Consider the following 15521-nt stretch of genomic DNA (forward strand, 5'->3'; position numbering starts at 1 on the left):
AGGTCACTTATCCATTCTTCTGCCTCAGTTATTCTGGTACTGATTCCTTCTGGAGAATTTTTAATTTCATTCATTGTGTTGTTCATCATTGTTTGTTTGCTCTTTAGTTCTTCTAGGTCCTTGTTAAATGTTCCTTGTATCTTCTCCATTCTATTCCCAAGATTTTGAATCATCTTTACTATCATTATTCTGAATTCTTTTTCAGGTAGACTGCTTATTTCTTCTTCATTTGTTTGGCCTGGTGGGTTTTTACCTTTCTCCTTCATCTGCTGTGTGTTTCTCTGTCTTCTCATTTTGCTTAACTTACTGTGTTTGGGGTCTCCTTTTTGCAGGCTGCAGGTTCGTAATTCGTTGTTTTTGGTGTCTGCCCCCAATAGCTAAGGTTGGTTCAGTGGATTGTGTAGGCTTCCTGGTGAAGTGGACTAGTGCCTGTGTTCTCGTGGATGAGGCTGGATCTTGTCTTTCTGGTGGGCAGGTCCACGTCTGGTGGTGTGTTTTGGGGTGTCTGTGGCCTTATTATGATTTTAGGCAGCCTCTCTGCTAATGGGTGGGGTTGTGTTTCTGTCTTGCTATTTGTTTGCCATAGAGTGTCCAGCACTGTAGCTTGCTGGTCGTTGAGTGGAGCTGGGTGCTGGTGTTGAGACGGAGATCTCTGGGAGATTTTCGCTGTTTGATATTACGTTGAGCTGGGAGTTCTCTGGTGGAACAATTGAGCTGGGAGTTCTCTGGTGGAACAATGTCCTGAACTCCACTCTCCCACCTCAGAAACATAGGCCTGACGCCTGGCTGGAACACCAAGACCCTGTCATCCACACAGCTCAGTATAAAAGGGAGAAAAAAATAAATAAATAAATAAATAAAATAAAATAAAGCAAAGTTATTAAAATAAAAATAATTATTAAAAATAAAAAATTTAAAAAGTAAAAAGAAAGAGTAACCAAACCAAAAAACAAATCCACCAATGAAAATAAATGCTAAAAACCATACTAAAAAAAAAAAAAAAAAAAGGGCAGACAGAACCGTAGGACAAATGGTAACAGCAAAGCTATACAGAGAAAATCACACACAGAAGCATACACATACACACTCACAAACAGAGAAAAAGGAAAAAACATATATATATCGTTGCTCCCAAAGTCTACCTTCTCAATTTGGGATGATTTGTTGTCTATTTAGGTATTCCACAGATGCAGGGTACATCAAGTTGATTGTGGAGATTTAATCCGCTGCTCCTGAGGCTGCTGGGAGAGATTTCCCTTTCTCTTCTTTGTTCGCACAGCTCCCGGGGTTCAGCTTTGGATTTGGACCCGCCTCTGCGTGTAGGTCGCCTGAGGGCATCTGTTCCCGTCCAGACAGGACGGGGTTAAAGAAGCCGCTGACTCGGGGGCTCTGGCTCACTCAGGGCGGGGGGAGGGAGGGGTACGGAGTGCGGGGCGAGGCTGCAGCGGCAGAGGCCAGCGTGACGTTGCACCAGCCTGAGGCGCGCCGTGCATTCTGCCGGGGAAGTTGTCCCTGGATCACGGGACCCTGGCAGTGGCAGGCTGCACAGGCTCCCAGGAGGGGCAATGTGGACAGTGACCTGTGCTCACACACAGGCTTCTTGGTGGCTGCAGCATCAGCTTTAGCGTCTCATGCCCGTCTCTGGGGTCCGTGCTGATAGTCGCGGCTCGCGCCTGTCTCTGGGGCTCCTTTAAGCGGCGCTCTTAATCCCCTCTCCTCGCGCACCAGGAAACAAAGAGACAAGAAAAAGTTTCTTGCCTCTTCGGCAGCTCTAGACTTTTTCCCGGACTCCCTCCCGGCTAGCTGTGGCGCACTAACCCCTTCAGGCTGTGTTCACGCCGCCAACCCCAGTCCTCTCCCTGCGATCCCACCGAAGCCCGAGCCTCAGCTCCCAGCCCCGCCCGCCCCGGCGGGTGAGCAAAGCCTCTCGGGCTGGTGAGTGCTGGTCGGCACGGATCCTCTGTGCGGGAATCTCTCCGCTTTGCCCTCCACACCCCTGTAGCTGCGTCCTCCTCTGTGGCTCTGAAGCTTCCCCCCTCCGCCACCCGCAGTCTCTGCCCGCGAAGGGGCTTCTAGTGTGTGGAAACCTTTCCTCCTTCACGGCTCCCTCCCAGCAGGTCCCGTCCCTATTGTTTTGTCTCCGTTTTTTCTTTTTTCTTTTGCCCTGCCCAGGTACAAGTGGGGAGTTTCTTGCCTTTTGGGAAGTCTGAGGTCTTCTGCCAGCGTTCAGTAGGTGTTCTGTAGGAGTTGTTCCACGTGTAGATGTATTTCTGATGTATTTGTGGGGAGGAAGGTGTTCTCCGCGTGTTACTCTTCCGCCATCTTGAAGCTCCTCCTACAGATTCTCTTTTAATTAATTCTCATAGTATTAAAGAGAACAGTATATTGTCTTGAAAGTAAAAAAAAAAGAAAGAATGAAAGAAAATGTAATCTACATTTTATTCTAAGTTCCTTATTTTATGCACACATTTGTGTGTTCTGTTGTAATACTGGCTTCTCATTCATAGGACCTTCAAAGTTTCACCTTCAGAATCATTAGCCGAAGACAAATCTGCACAGCAAGAAGTGATAGTTGCTCTATGTGACTCAAGTGGGGAAATATACATTATTTCTTTCTAACCTGCTGAAGTACATTTGACTTGATTCCCATGTCGATTTTCATTTTGACAAGATAGATGGGAAGGGAAAGCACAATTGTATAGATTTGCACAGTTTTTCCAATTTTCAAGGCACGAGTGAAGAAATCTTTCCTGGTTGATGCCTTAAAGTGTCCTGTCACTCTGTTCTTAGGTATGAAAGTATTTGGAAATCAGGATGCTGTAATATGCCACAGCAATATCCATTAACTCACTGGGCTGAGCAGTACTTTGAAGTGTTAAGGGCAAAGAATGTTAATTCAACTGCCACCGATTTGTTACATACACCAATGAGTCAAGGCACACTAACACTGGGGGGTTAATTTTAAAAACTACCTTCAGGCTCAGGAGGAGAAGAGCTCTTATCATAGGAGGGATGGATTTGTCCAGATCCCTTGCCACTCTCTTCACTAACTGCAGCCAAAGCATGGGCTGACAAGCAAGCTGCTGTTAGAACTAAGAGAGAAGTCTGGGCCTGGGAAAGATTTTTTCCTTTATGAAGTCACATTTCTTATGTCTTGATGTCTTATGTGATATGATTATTCAGTTATCAGGGAAACTCTGACAACCAAAAGAAGGGAATGGAGTTTTTAAAACCATTTTTTACAAATCCTCCCTTTATTCAGGCTAAGAAATATAAAATTACCTTTAAAAAGCCTACAGACTATGATCCAGTGTATTTTGAAATTTAAAAATAAAAAATCAAGAGTATAGTTTTACATTTGGGAAGAAACATCCCATTGTTTTTTTCTGAATTCAAAATCTACATTTCTTGGGTGATGGATACTGCATAATTAGTGGATTTTATTATCCACAATGTCTGACTTCACTGTCGGATTTTTAACATTGTCATGTGTCATAGATTTGGGATCACAGGACTCACTTAGATCTTTTATCTAATAACCACAGACTACAGCTATAAATCTTACTGGCCATCTTTCTATACACTATTGGTGAAAAAAGTGGAGGGAAAGAGGATGACTGGCTATGGGAAAATCTGTCATGACTTTAAAAGTCACTTCCAAATCATCACTCTCAAACTGGAATTGATCCAACACACTTTATCTACACTCTTATTATGAATAAGAAACTATAGCAAAACTTATGGAGGACTCAAACAATTGATAAGACACTATGCTTACCATCATAAAGTTGACAAAGTTGTAGGAAGCAACTTGATTAGACTTGATTCTATAGGCAACAGGTTGTCATTAAAGACTTGGTACCTGCAGGCATGATTTCATAAGGTAGATAGACTTTGTTTGACATGAAATGGGTGCCTTTGGAAGCATGTTAACTCTCATTAATGGCCCACTGGGGCGATATATGAAGTGCCAAACACTTTTAGGCTGCATAACAAGATTCCTGGATGAGTAGACAAGTACTGAAGTTACACTTAAGTACTTTTGGAATAAGTTATTCATTGGAGTTTTTTAAAGTAATTTTAGCTCCTGTGCAATAATCACATGAAATATTTTTGGATCAGTTTTCATTTGGAAACCACCCACTTGGTTAATTGTAGATAAGAGGGTGAAAAGCCTCAACAACTTATTGAAAATGTCAGCTATTTTGGTCTATATCCCTGTGGCTTAATATGAGAAATGTTCATTAAGATTTTTATTGGTACTTTTTCAGTCATGACTTTCATATTTATTGTTTTAGGAGCAACAGGTGTTATGTTATTACATATATTCCAAGATTTACTTGTGAATATTCTCCATAGATTCACAGTATAAAATAATTAGAGGAAATAATAAGAAGAAATCCTCTGGACTTGGTGTCAAAAAGATCATGTCCTGGTGGTAGGACTTATAAGTTATCAGCCATGTGACTTGGACAAGTCTCAGATTCTTTGGGCTTTATTTTCTTCACCTGTCAACTAGAAATGATAATATATAATGCCACTTCTCAAACTTAATATAAGGGTCAAATTAAATGCTGAATGTAGGAGTACTTTGTAAAATGCAAAAACATATGCAAATATCAGTCATTATATTATGATACTCTTTGACTATTTCAATATGCTATATTTCCCATGTTTGGGATCAAGAGAGGTGAATAATTCATATTTGTAAATTTCACTGTGCGAAACTCCTTTTAACTGTACTTCCCACCAGTTTGTCATTTGTGTTATAAAAGAGGCAAGGAAAAACTATGAATTTTACTTTGAACACTTTTTTCTCTGTATTGATTTCCAAATAAAGGTGTAAAATAACAAAAGGAGTAAAATCCTGGGAAAAGATGTGAAATTAAAGGATTGATTCATCCAAGAAATGAATCATGGAGGCTTCTTTCCATCAAACTGACTACAGTATCTTTCTCTTTACCCTCAGGTTCAAAATATAGCATTCTTTCATAACTCATAAACATTCCCTAATGATGTTCTCAAATGAGAGAAAGGATTATAAATGATGTAGTGAGTATGACCCGTGAAAAGAATTGAAGAGCTCTTTAAAAAATCTACTTCTAAAGAAATGGATTCCAGAATCAGGCAGTTGTCCTTAATTCCCAGAAGTTCAAACCCAGTGATTAGCAAGGAAAGCCAGAGGTGAAAAATAGATTTGTAAAACCTCATGGTTTTGGTGAAATTTTTTCAACTGAATAAATGACTAAAATGGCTCAATGAAAATCACACACAAAAGGGTGAAATATAATGACTATGTGATGTTAAAAGGAAAAAGCTTTTAATCTAATCAATCTTTTCCACAACAATTTATGTCATAGCCTTTTAAGATGATCCCATCTTAAATGGGGCAGTGACAAAGAAATATATATCTAATATACTTGCTCAATGGATAGATTTTCAGTACCCTAAGAAAATGCATTTGAGAGATTTCATTTTTAAAGGAGACTACACATTAGATTTTTGTGGGTGATCTGATGCTTAGTTTTATCCTTGTTATCGCTAAGGGTTAGAAAAGTAGGAAATTGAGACCAAGACTATTTTTTGTCAGGCTTGATGGGCAATCATGTAGCAATCATTTAACCTCTATGTGCTTCATTGTTGGCATCTCTCAAAGGAGTAACACTAATGTATGTCACACTAATGCTTGCCATCCATCTACTTCATGGATACATTATAAGGGTTAAATAATACGGCTGATAAGCACTTTGCAAATTCAAAGCACAGAGTAGAAGTGCTAAGTAAGCTGAATAGAAAAGAAAAGACCTACCTTATGGTTGACTCATTTGAATTTTCAACGATTATGGATCTCGTGAACACTTTCTTCCACTCTTTCAATAAAGTAAAGTCATTTTGGTATTTTTTTAAAACTCACTTTGAAGACATAAGGAATAAACACTGTGTGAATCATTTCTTACATGAAAAAATGTTTCATATTATTCAGGTTTCAAGATATACTACAGTTGTGCATCACTTTTTTATGTAGGAATTATAAGGTGTTTTTTTATTCCTCTGTTGTGATATTATCTTGTGGTAGAATATGTCATAATGACAGAAGAATAAAGTACTCTAATTGGTCAGACAACCTAGATAGCAAAGGACAAGTTTCCCTTGGCTTCTGAGGAAAAAATATCTCAAACATGGGAAAGAAAGATAAGCTCTAAGGAAGAGAGCAGTTTCTTCCATCTTGGTTTAATATTCAGTCCTAGTCATACCTACTTCAGCTGTCAGGGAGGAGACTAATTAGTGCCAGTGTGATGGGAGTTTTTGTGATGCCAACTTTTGTCTTTTAAGAACTGGATTAAACTCAAAATCATTTCCCACACTTCGCAAAATGAAATGCTTTGACTATGTCTCAGCGAAGTGACAGATGAAATCATTTCCATCAGACTTTGATGCTAACGTTACAACTAGACACGGGCAGTGAAGTGCAAAGCAGGGTAATTATCTAAGGTAATACAGACCAATCACACTTTGCTGTGTGTATTGATCTGCCTGGGCTACCTTAACAAGATACTAAAAACTGGATGGTTTAAACAACAGGCATTTATTTTCTCACATTTTGGAGGTTAGAAGTCCGTGATCAAGGTGAAGGCAAATTCAGTTCCAGATGAGAACTCTCTTACTCATTTGTTGGCAGTTGCCTTCTTGCTGTGTCCTCACATGACCTTTCCTCTGAGCTCATGTACAGAGAGAGAGACAGAGCTCTGGTGTCTCTTTTCTTACAAGGACAGTTCTGTCTGACTAGCCCCCTCTCCCCCATGATCTCAGTTAGCCCCAGATACCTCCATGAAGTCCCTATCTCCAAGTACACTCACATTGGGGTTAGAGGTTTCAAAATACAATCTTGGGGGAAAACAATTCAGTGCATAACACTACGACACATTCAAATGTTCTTTACTTCATTGTTCTAGACACTTTCAGAACTATAATATTCCTGTATGCTTTATAAATGTGTAGACTAAGCATTAAACTAAATTATTCCTCTTGTGTTAATTTCCATATACAATGTTTATTCTATATGAATAACAATTACATAGTGAGAAACAATATATTAAAGTTAGACTGTCTCCAATCTATAAGCAGTTGTTGAGAGGCAGTAAAAAGGCTCCTCCTTTATCCCTCTCAGGATTAGTCATAGAGCTAGCTGGAAAAACTTAGTAATATGATTTTGGGAAATTCACTTTTCTCACTCTGATAAGCAACACATAGTACCTGGTTTTCTTGAAATTCAACCAGAAAGAACATAATTTCAGTCCATAATTATTTCAGTCCATAATTATTTCAGTCCATAATTATTTCAGTCCATAATTATGGACTCCTCAGACTAAAACAAAACCTTTTTTTAATGTAAAAAGTACCTCCCTAAAAACCCTGGTATGGAGTTAAATTATGTAAGATGTAATCATACTATCCATTCTCCAGCTTTCCAGAAAAAGGAGCATCAAGGGCCTTTGAAGAGGAAATTAAGTTAAGGATCTTGAGATGGGGTCATTCTGTATTAGACTGGTCCCTGAATCCACTGCCAAGTGACTTTATAAGAAGAGGAGGAGACAGACGAAAAGGTCATGTGCAGATGTAGGCAGAGGTTGTAGTGATGAAGCCACAAGCCAAGGAACGCATGGAACCACCAGAAACTGGAAGAAGCAGGGGAGAATTCGTCCCTAGAGCCTTCAGAGGGAGTGCAGCTCTGCTAAAACCTTGATTTTGGATTCTTGGCTTCTAAACTATGAGACAATAAACTATGAGACAATAAATTCCTGTTGTTTTAAGCCTCCAAGTGTGTGGCAATTTATTACAGCAGTCCTAGGAAAGTAATATAATCAATAAACTAGATAAATGATTTGGTAATAAATACCATGGATGAAAGAGTCCAGAGGAGAACTGCATCATTCCTGTACCCAGGAGCCAGGCTGGATCAGAGTCCTCATTGGCCAGTTAACTAACTGCACAGGTGTCAAGTGTGTGGGAACTCTGGCTTTTGCCAAATGGCCTCCATGAGAAATACCCATGGGGGGGTATGCCCTTGTTCCAGATTTTGAACTTTGCTTCACTGCTCTCTATCACCAGAGTATGGATGTTTAGTAGAAGTGTAATCCCAAAGTGTCCTGTTTGCAATGACCACATACTAAACCAGCTTCTCGGAGCTGCTTCAGTACTTACTACAGCAAAAACCAAGAACAGTCTAAGAGATAAAAGTTAAAAGGATATGTATAAGAAGACAATATGAGCTATGGATGGCTACCAAGAAACTGAAACTAACCAGGGGAAATACTGTACAAACCTGAAAAGTATTGATCTTTGAGGTAACACGACAGGACAGATGGACCAGAACTTGGCTATATGAGCTCGAGTGGCAGAGAGAAGTATCTTTGAATAAATAAAAACATCACTTTAAGGTCAGTGGTAGGGGCATACCCTGGTTATCCAGACCATCAACTTGCTTGTTCCTACGCTCTGTGGCTCTGCTTTAAGACAGTAGTTGGGAGGGATGGGGAATAATCTCAAAGGTAATCTGTTAAAGAGGTCGGAGTATTAGAGGACTTTTGCAAAAAATATGTGCCACATTCACATTTACTAACTCAAAAGAATATTTTTGCCCTTCTTTATGTCCTGGAGACCCATTAAGGAATGACACACATGCAGTTGATTTCCTCCTAAAAGTGTCTCTACATCTAGACTCCTAAAAAGTTAACTTCTGTTTAAAACCTACAAAGTAAATCTATTTGTGACCCATGGTTTTTGACTTTGTTTGGTTCTATATAGCTGCTGTTCTGGAGCCTACCGCTCATTTTATGTCTCTTGTATGCCTTCAAAAGGCATAAAAAAGCCACAGGGCTTGTTTTTGTCCAGAAATTATTTTAAAGTCTATGAAATGTCCATGTTGCAGCTCAGCTGTACTCCCAGCACTGCCCTGAGGATGCAAGGAAAAGAGGCTTCTTTGTCCCCAAATTGATTTCACCCAACTCTTAATAACTTCCATCTGTCTATAATATTTTTATCTTTTTAAAGAAACTTTCAGGTTTGTCTCATTTCATACTCACAAAGGGTCAAGTTACAAGGCCAAATTGTTCTCTACACTGCCAGCTGGCTCTTGAATTTCTGGCTTTGACTTCCCTATGTGCCACTAAATACTGAACAGGGAAGTTAAACAGGGACTTCCTGAGACCATATTTCCGTCCCAGGCAATGGCAACTTGCATTCTCCTACAATTTATTCTTCTCCCATGTGAGAAAAGAAACAACTTTTGCTCATCAAGAGAGTCCTAACTTGGACTTAATATGTCAGATAATCAATCTGATCAAGAAACACAAGTAAATATATAATATGACATTGGGAATGATTCTGCTGTGAGGAACACAGCTTGCCAATTTTCCTATTACTCTCTCTTTTCTAGGAAAAGTGGCGTCTGGGATCTTGACTTGCCATTAGGGTGAATAAAGACAGGCATCATGTATCACATTTTCAGGAAGCAGGTTGCTGTTACATCTTGCAACATGCTTGGATGTCCTGGATATCAGAAGACCAACCAGAAGGTCAGAAATAGAAAATTGTTTTGCTGAATAGTTTGAGTGAATGTCTTCAGGTTATAAAGGTAAAATACTGTTAATATTTTTTTATACAGTTCACTTTAGAAGTGAAAATATAATGGAAATGAAAGTAGAGACAGCAGTGAAAGTCTGATTTAGCCTTTGCATTGGTGTGTTTTAAGGACTTTTCTGAAAATCTTAAAACTAATATTTTATAATGTTTCAAATGAAATAAAAGATTTTCAAAGTTTTCTTTTTTTCTTAAAATTACAGATGTATGTAAAGATAAAACTTAGTATTTCCCAAGAAGTTGTTTTGTCAAGATAATTGAAATATGATTGATTTATATTGGTATAGAAAACTGCAAGAGTCAGAGTAGATGGTACATATTCAAGACAAAGATACAAAATAAATCAAAGATTTAATAGTTTAAAAAATAAACGGCAGAGGGCAAGCCCTGGTGGTGCAGTGGTTGAGAGTCCACCTGCCAATGCAGGGGACACGGGTTCATGCCCCAGTTTGGGAAGATCCCACATGCCACGGAGCGGCTGGGCCTGTGAGCCATGGCCGCTGAGCCTGCACGTCCGGAGCCTGGGCTCCGCAACGGGAGAGGCCACGGCAGTGAGAGGCCCGCATACCGCAAAAAAATAAATAAATGGCATAGAAATAACCTTATAAACAGAATATAGAAGACAATATTTTTTTCAAAGTCTTATGATACAAATGCTATGAAATCTATCTAATCAAATACATATGCTTTCTCTACACTGGACACTTACTAGGTAAACTCTCCAAAATGTAATTCCATTTAGGATTAAGAAATAGGCCAGAAATGGGAAAACATCTCTCTTCCAATTCTTGGTGAGAGCATAAATAATGACTTTGGAATGAAATTTAGCAATACACATCAAGAGTTCAAGAAATGTTCATGCCTTGACACCCAGGAATTATCCTTCAAGAAGTGAATCACGAAATAATCCAAAATATAATTAGGAACTGAAAGCTTTCTGAATATCCAACATCAGGAAACCACTTAGCACTTTATAGTACATATCATATAATTATATAATTATATATAATGGAATATTAAAAAGTATGAAAAACATGCTGTGAAACTTCTAATAACATGACCAATGCTTATAACATAATATTTACAAAAATATTAGAAAGTGAAATTGCATGAAACGTATTACTTTAGATACAATATTTTCACAATTTATATTTCTGATAATGGAATTAAGAATGACTTTTGGAAACTACTGTTTTTACTTTTATTATTAAAGCTTTCCTATAACTTAATTTGTAAAATACTTTAAAATTGTCTGGAAAAATGAATTTTCATGTAAAGAAATCCTTTGAGAGTTAAGCTTACTGAATAGTGAGAGTAAAGGCAACTCATTTTAACATACATTAAGTAGACTTTTGAAATATTGCTTTAAATCCTATAGAGAATTGAACTCACCAAGGGGATTCTCTCACAGAGTGAAGCAATGGTTCATAGTGGCCTTTTATTTCATATCTCATGTCTTTCAGAAATGGCAAATATGTCAAAATTTGTGGCTATGCCCACCCCCCAAAGAATCATCACGTCTGAAGAATAATCTTGCTGTGAATATTCAGGAACCTAGTGCTCGCCACAATGCAGGAAAGAACTGTGTTGACTGTTTTCCATTTGCAATACTTTCTCAAAAACTGTCCTTAGGCTTTTGAACATGAAGCTTTCACAATACAGAAAAAACTATCTGATCTGATATTTCAAATGGATTATTTTACATTATTAAATGACTCAGATAAACAAAAGACTCACTAAATTGAGCTAGTTAATATTTCCCTTATTAACTAAGTCAGAAAGTTTCCGGGAAGGAAAATAACTATTTGACTGGAAGAAGGTGAGAAGCCAGGAATTAGAGGACCGAGGCTGAGCTCCTTAGCTGTGATGGTGGATGGACACCACAACATTTTGATCTAGATTGTCATGTCTTTCCTTGCTAAAGTGCTATCATGGGATACATGTGGCTCACAGTAATGGAGAACAGATTGAATCAGAGCTCTTGCTGGAAATGGTTTCCATATCCAAACAAGAAAATTGAGAAGAAATTACAAAGAAAACCAGCAAGAGTTGGTAAAGAACCTAGACTTAGTAACAATGGGGAACGATTACAAGCTGTAAACTTGAAGCCAAGAAGGAGTAATTACTTGGGAATCAGAGAATATAGCTATCAGAGAAGGTCACATGACAGGAGATAGAAGCTGTCACCTGCTGTGATCTGTCCAGGAGGGTGGGTAATCTAACCTCACTCTTCCCTGCCTCTCATTGACCAAATCCAAGTCCAAAAGAAAGGTCATTTGTTGATACAATCCACAAAGTTTAGCCTCAAGGGCACAGAATAAGATGGAGAAGGGGTGGAGAGTCAATCTGAAAAATGAAAATTATTCAGCACACGTATTTTTAGTGATGATATTCTTTTAATCTAATCCTTACCCTCTTTCCTCAGTATAAGTTATAGCTATCGATATGAATAAAAATCAAGTATTTTACCTGGGAAAGAAGGAATAATGAGAACTTAGGAAGAGAGGGTAAAAAGTGATGTTGCTGATATTTTATCTATTTCAAGAGTCTTGTGGGCAGGTTTGATCTCTATGGTTGGAAGTAAAAGAGCCAGAATCCAGTGGAATCATTATTTACAGAGATTTGGTGAGATTTTAGACACAAGCAGAATACCTTCAAGGACCAGGTGACAAAGTGTAGCTAAAAGTTGTGGACCAGGGCCTTCTCAACATCTCTTCTTGTAACCCAGACAGTACATTGGAGGGTTTCATACTCCACATGGATGCTGGGCTTTTCATGGCAAGCATAGTCAACAGAGAGACTTCATCAGCAGTTTAGACAAGGGGAAGACAAGGTATGGAATGAAGAAAAGGGCAAACAATACTTGATGACTGACTTTGGCAAGAGATACCACTATAAAAGAGCAGCAGCCACTCTGAGTATGTCAGAATAGCAGGAGTAGAAGTGACTCAACTGGACTTTTGCAACATGATTGGTTTCTGGAAAAGGTAATTCATTTAAAATAAGACTTTAAAAGCATTGATATATGATGGGATATTTGCACAAAATTAGTAATTTTAAAAAGTAATTTTAAAAAGTACATAAATGGAAAAACAATGACAAAGATAAAGGAACTTTATTAATGGTGTGCTAATTAGTGAATATGGATCTCAAGCTATAAACAATTCAAGTTTTGAATGACAAATATATATTGATAGCCAAATCATTATATCTTTCATGTGAATGAGGAAAAATCGTCTTATAGGAGGGAAATGGAATCTAGGTTCCATTTGGTAGTTTCATGTATAAGAGCATGTTTGGGAGCATAATTTAGTTTATTGCTTTGTGGGTGTATGTTTTCAAATGTATATATATTGGGGACTAGGAACTAATAGTTTTCTAGAGTTAAAGAATTTAAAAGACAAAACAAATGAGCTAATATGCTATTATAAAAGCAAGTTTATATTTATCATGATGGAAAGTATTTTGAAATAATTTTTTTAATATTGCTATATATGGATCCTCTAGCCACTTGTGTTACAAATCAAGGAACTATGTTCTTACCATTGAAGCAGTTTTTATACATAGTATACATAGAGATATTCACAAAATATTACTGATCATTTTTTGTCTTCATTGATCTTGTTTCTCTTTTCCAAGTCTTCAAAAATATTATATACACTGCCAAAGATTCGTTTGGGTGCCTGTGTGGGAGGCGGTGGGTAAGTGGTACGTTTTACTCTCATTAAGGTCTGCTGCATTCTTTTTGGCTTATGCAGAGGATGTGTAGTAGCAATACAAAATTATCTTAAAGAACAAGTTTTCCTCCATGACATTTAGAAAGAGATGAAAAAATTCTGATATTTTAGTAAATTTTGGGATCCTCATAATGTCAAGAACCACTCTACTCAGACAATGGAAAGCAAAATGCTATCAAGGCATCTTGGGCCCTCTGTAAATGTAACCATCTTTGTCAGTCCCTCTATTTCTCTTCCCTTCTGTTCAAATCTTTAGAGAAACTGAAGGATTGGGGAGTCTGTAAAGAAGTTCTTCAATACCTAAAAAGTGATAAAATTTATTTACTAAAATCTAACTTTTCTTTTTCTCAAAGTAGCTGAGTCCCTGAAAGTTTGAGAACAAAATAATTGACTGGATACTTCAATATGTTATAAGGTGTTTGACAACTTATAGAGGATCTGAAAAAAAAGTTTATCAAATCTTGGCCTAATAGTCACCTCAAGGGTATATATAAACGGTGGTGATTATAAAAGAAAGTCTAAAAAGAATATTTCTTAGGATAAAACTGTTTGAGTGCTGTGAAATTTTTCCCTCTCCCCTCCCCGCCCCCAAATGAAGTGGAAGAAACTACAATGGGATGACTCAGAAAGCTTGGTATATATTGATACCTCCTGGTGTTTGCAGGACATGGAGTCTTGGTTTCTACTCTGTTCAGAGAAGCTTAAAAGCTTAAATGTAGAATGCAATGCGTAGAAGACTGTGGCTAACTGTAGAGATAACAGTGGAGTGTGTGCCTGTGCATGAGAGAGAGAGACGGGGAGACAGAGAGAGAGAAGGAGGAAGAGCAAAGCGAGATTGACCTATACTTGTGTTATGGGCTGAATTGTTTCCTTTTCAAAATTCATATGTTGAAATTCTAACCCCCAACTCTTTGGAATGTGACTATATTTAGAGATAAGGTCTTTAAAGAGATAATTAAGCATAAATGAGGTTATTAGTATGGGTCCTAATTAAATATGACTGATGTCCTTATAAGAAGAGATTGGAGGGGGGAAGAGGATATTAGGACAGACACAGAGAGGGAAGACTATGTAAGGGCACAGAGAGGTGGCCATTTACAAGTGAAGGAGAGAGGTCTCAAAAGAAACATTGACAACCTTGATCTTGGGCTTTCAGCCTCTGTAACTGTGAGGAAATAAATTTCTGTCTTTTAAGTTACCCATATTTTGGTATCTTGTTATGGCAACCCTAGCAGACTAAAACAACTGGAAATTGGCTAAATTTCTACTTTACATATGAGAAAATAATATGTGGCTATATTTCATGAAGCAATATAAGCCTCATTAAAGAGAACAGACTTGGTTCCACTTTAAATCCTTTCAATGAACCATACCCGAAGGGGCTGAAGGATGAAATTAATTCTACTTGTAGCAGTTAAATTCAGTTGGGTGTTGTCAGCAGAGGAATCCTGGAGAAGCAGAAACTATTCCCATGAGAAAAAGAGTCAGCTTAGAAAACCCACCAAACTTAGAGAAAGCCAATGCAAAATGACAGTAGTATATCAATTAGGACATTTCTTGCCCCTTACTTTGCCTTCTTTTTCTAACATATCCTCAAACACTGAAGAAGTTAGAGCCATGGTCAGCAAGTCGGTGGACAGGAGGGGAGAAAGGGGTCACTTCTTCCACAATCTACTGTCTGACTCAGAGGGAAGACAGGAGAGAGCCTTACCTTTGTAGTTGGAAAATTAGATTGTTTAGATTGGATATTTTACCTACTGAACCACTTGTGAAATGAAAGATGAACAAAAATCTATTATTTTATAGAAGTGACTTGAAAAGTGATGGAACCAGAGTGAGATCTTATCCAGTGGCGAATAAATTAGGGGAAAAATAAAATGCTTTTTTATTTACCCTGGGTGAAGTCCCATGTACACAATGTTAAGGTTATGTTGAGTATCTATCTTTATGAACATTTATTCCAAACATGATGCACTGCTCTTAATAAGTTCTTGAGAAATTCTTAAGAATTGAACTGACAGAAGATATTAGTCCCTTTAAAATATACATGCCATTTAATTATCTTAGAAGCTCTGCAAAATCTCTATTTTGTAATTGTATACAATCAAGATAACCCCTCAATTTCTTACAATTTGTAAATAAAAG

The sequence above is a fragment of the Mesoplodon densirostris genome, chromosome 8 (assembly GCF_025265405.1).
Source record: "Mesoplodon densirostris isolate mMesDen1 chromosome 8, mMesDen1 primary haplotype, whole genome shotgun sequence".
Taxonomy (NCBI): Eukaryota; Metazoa; Chordata; class Mammalia; order Artiodactyla; family Ziphiidae; genus Mesoplodon; species Mesoplodon densirostris.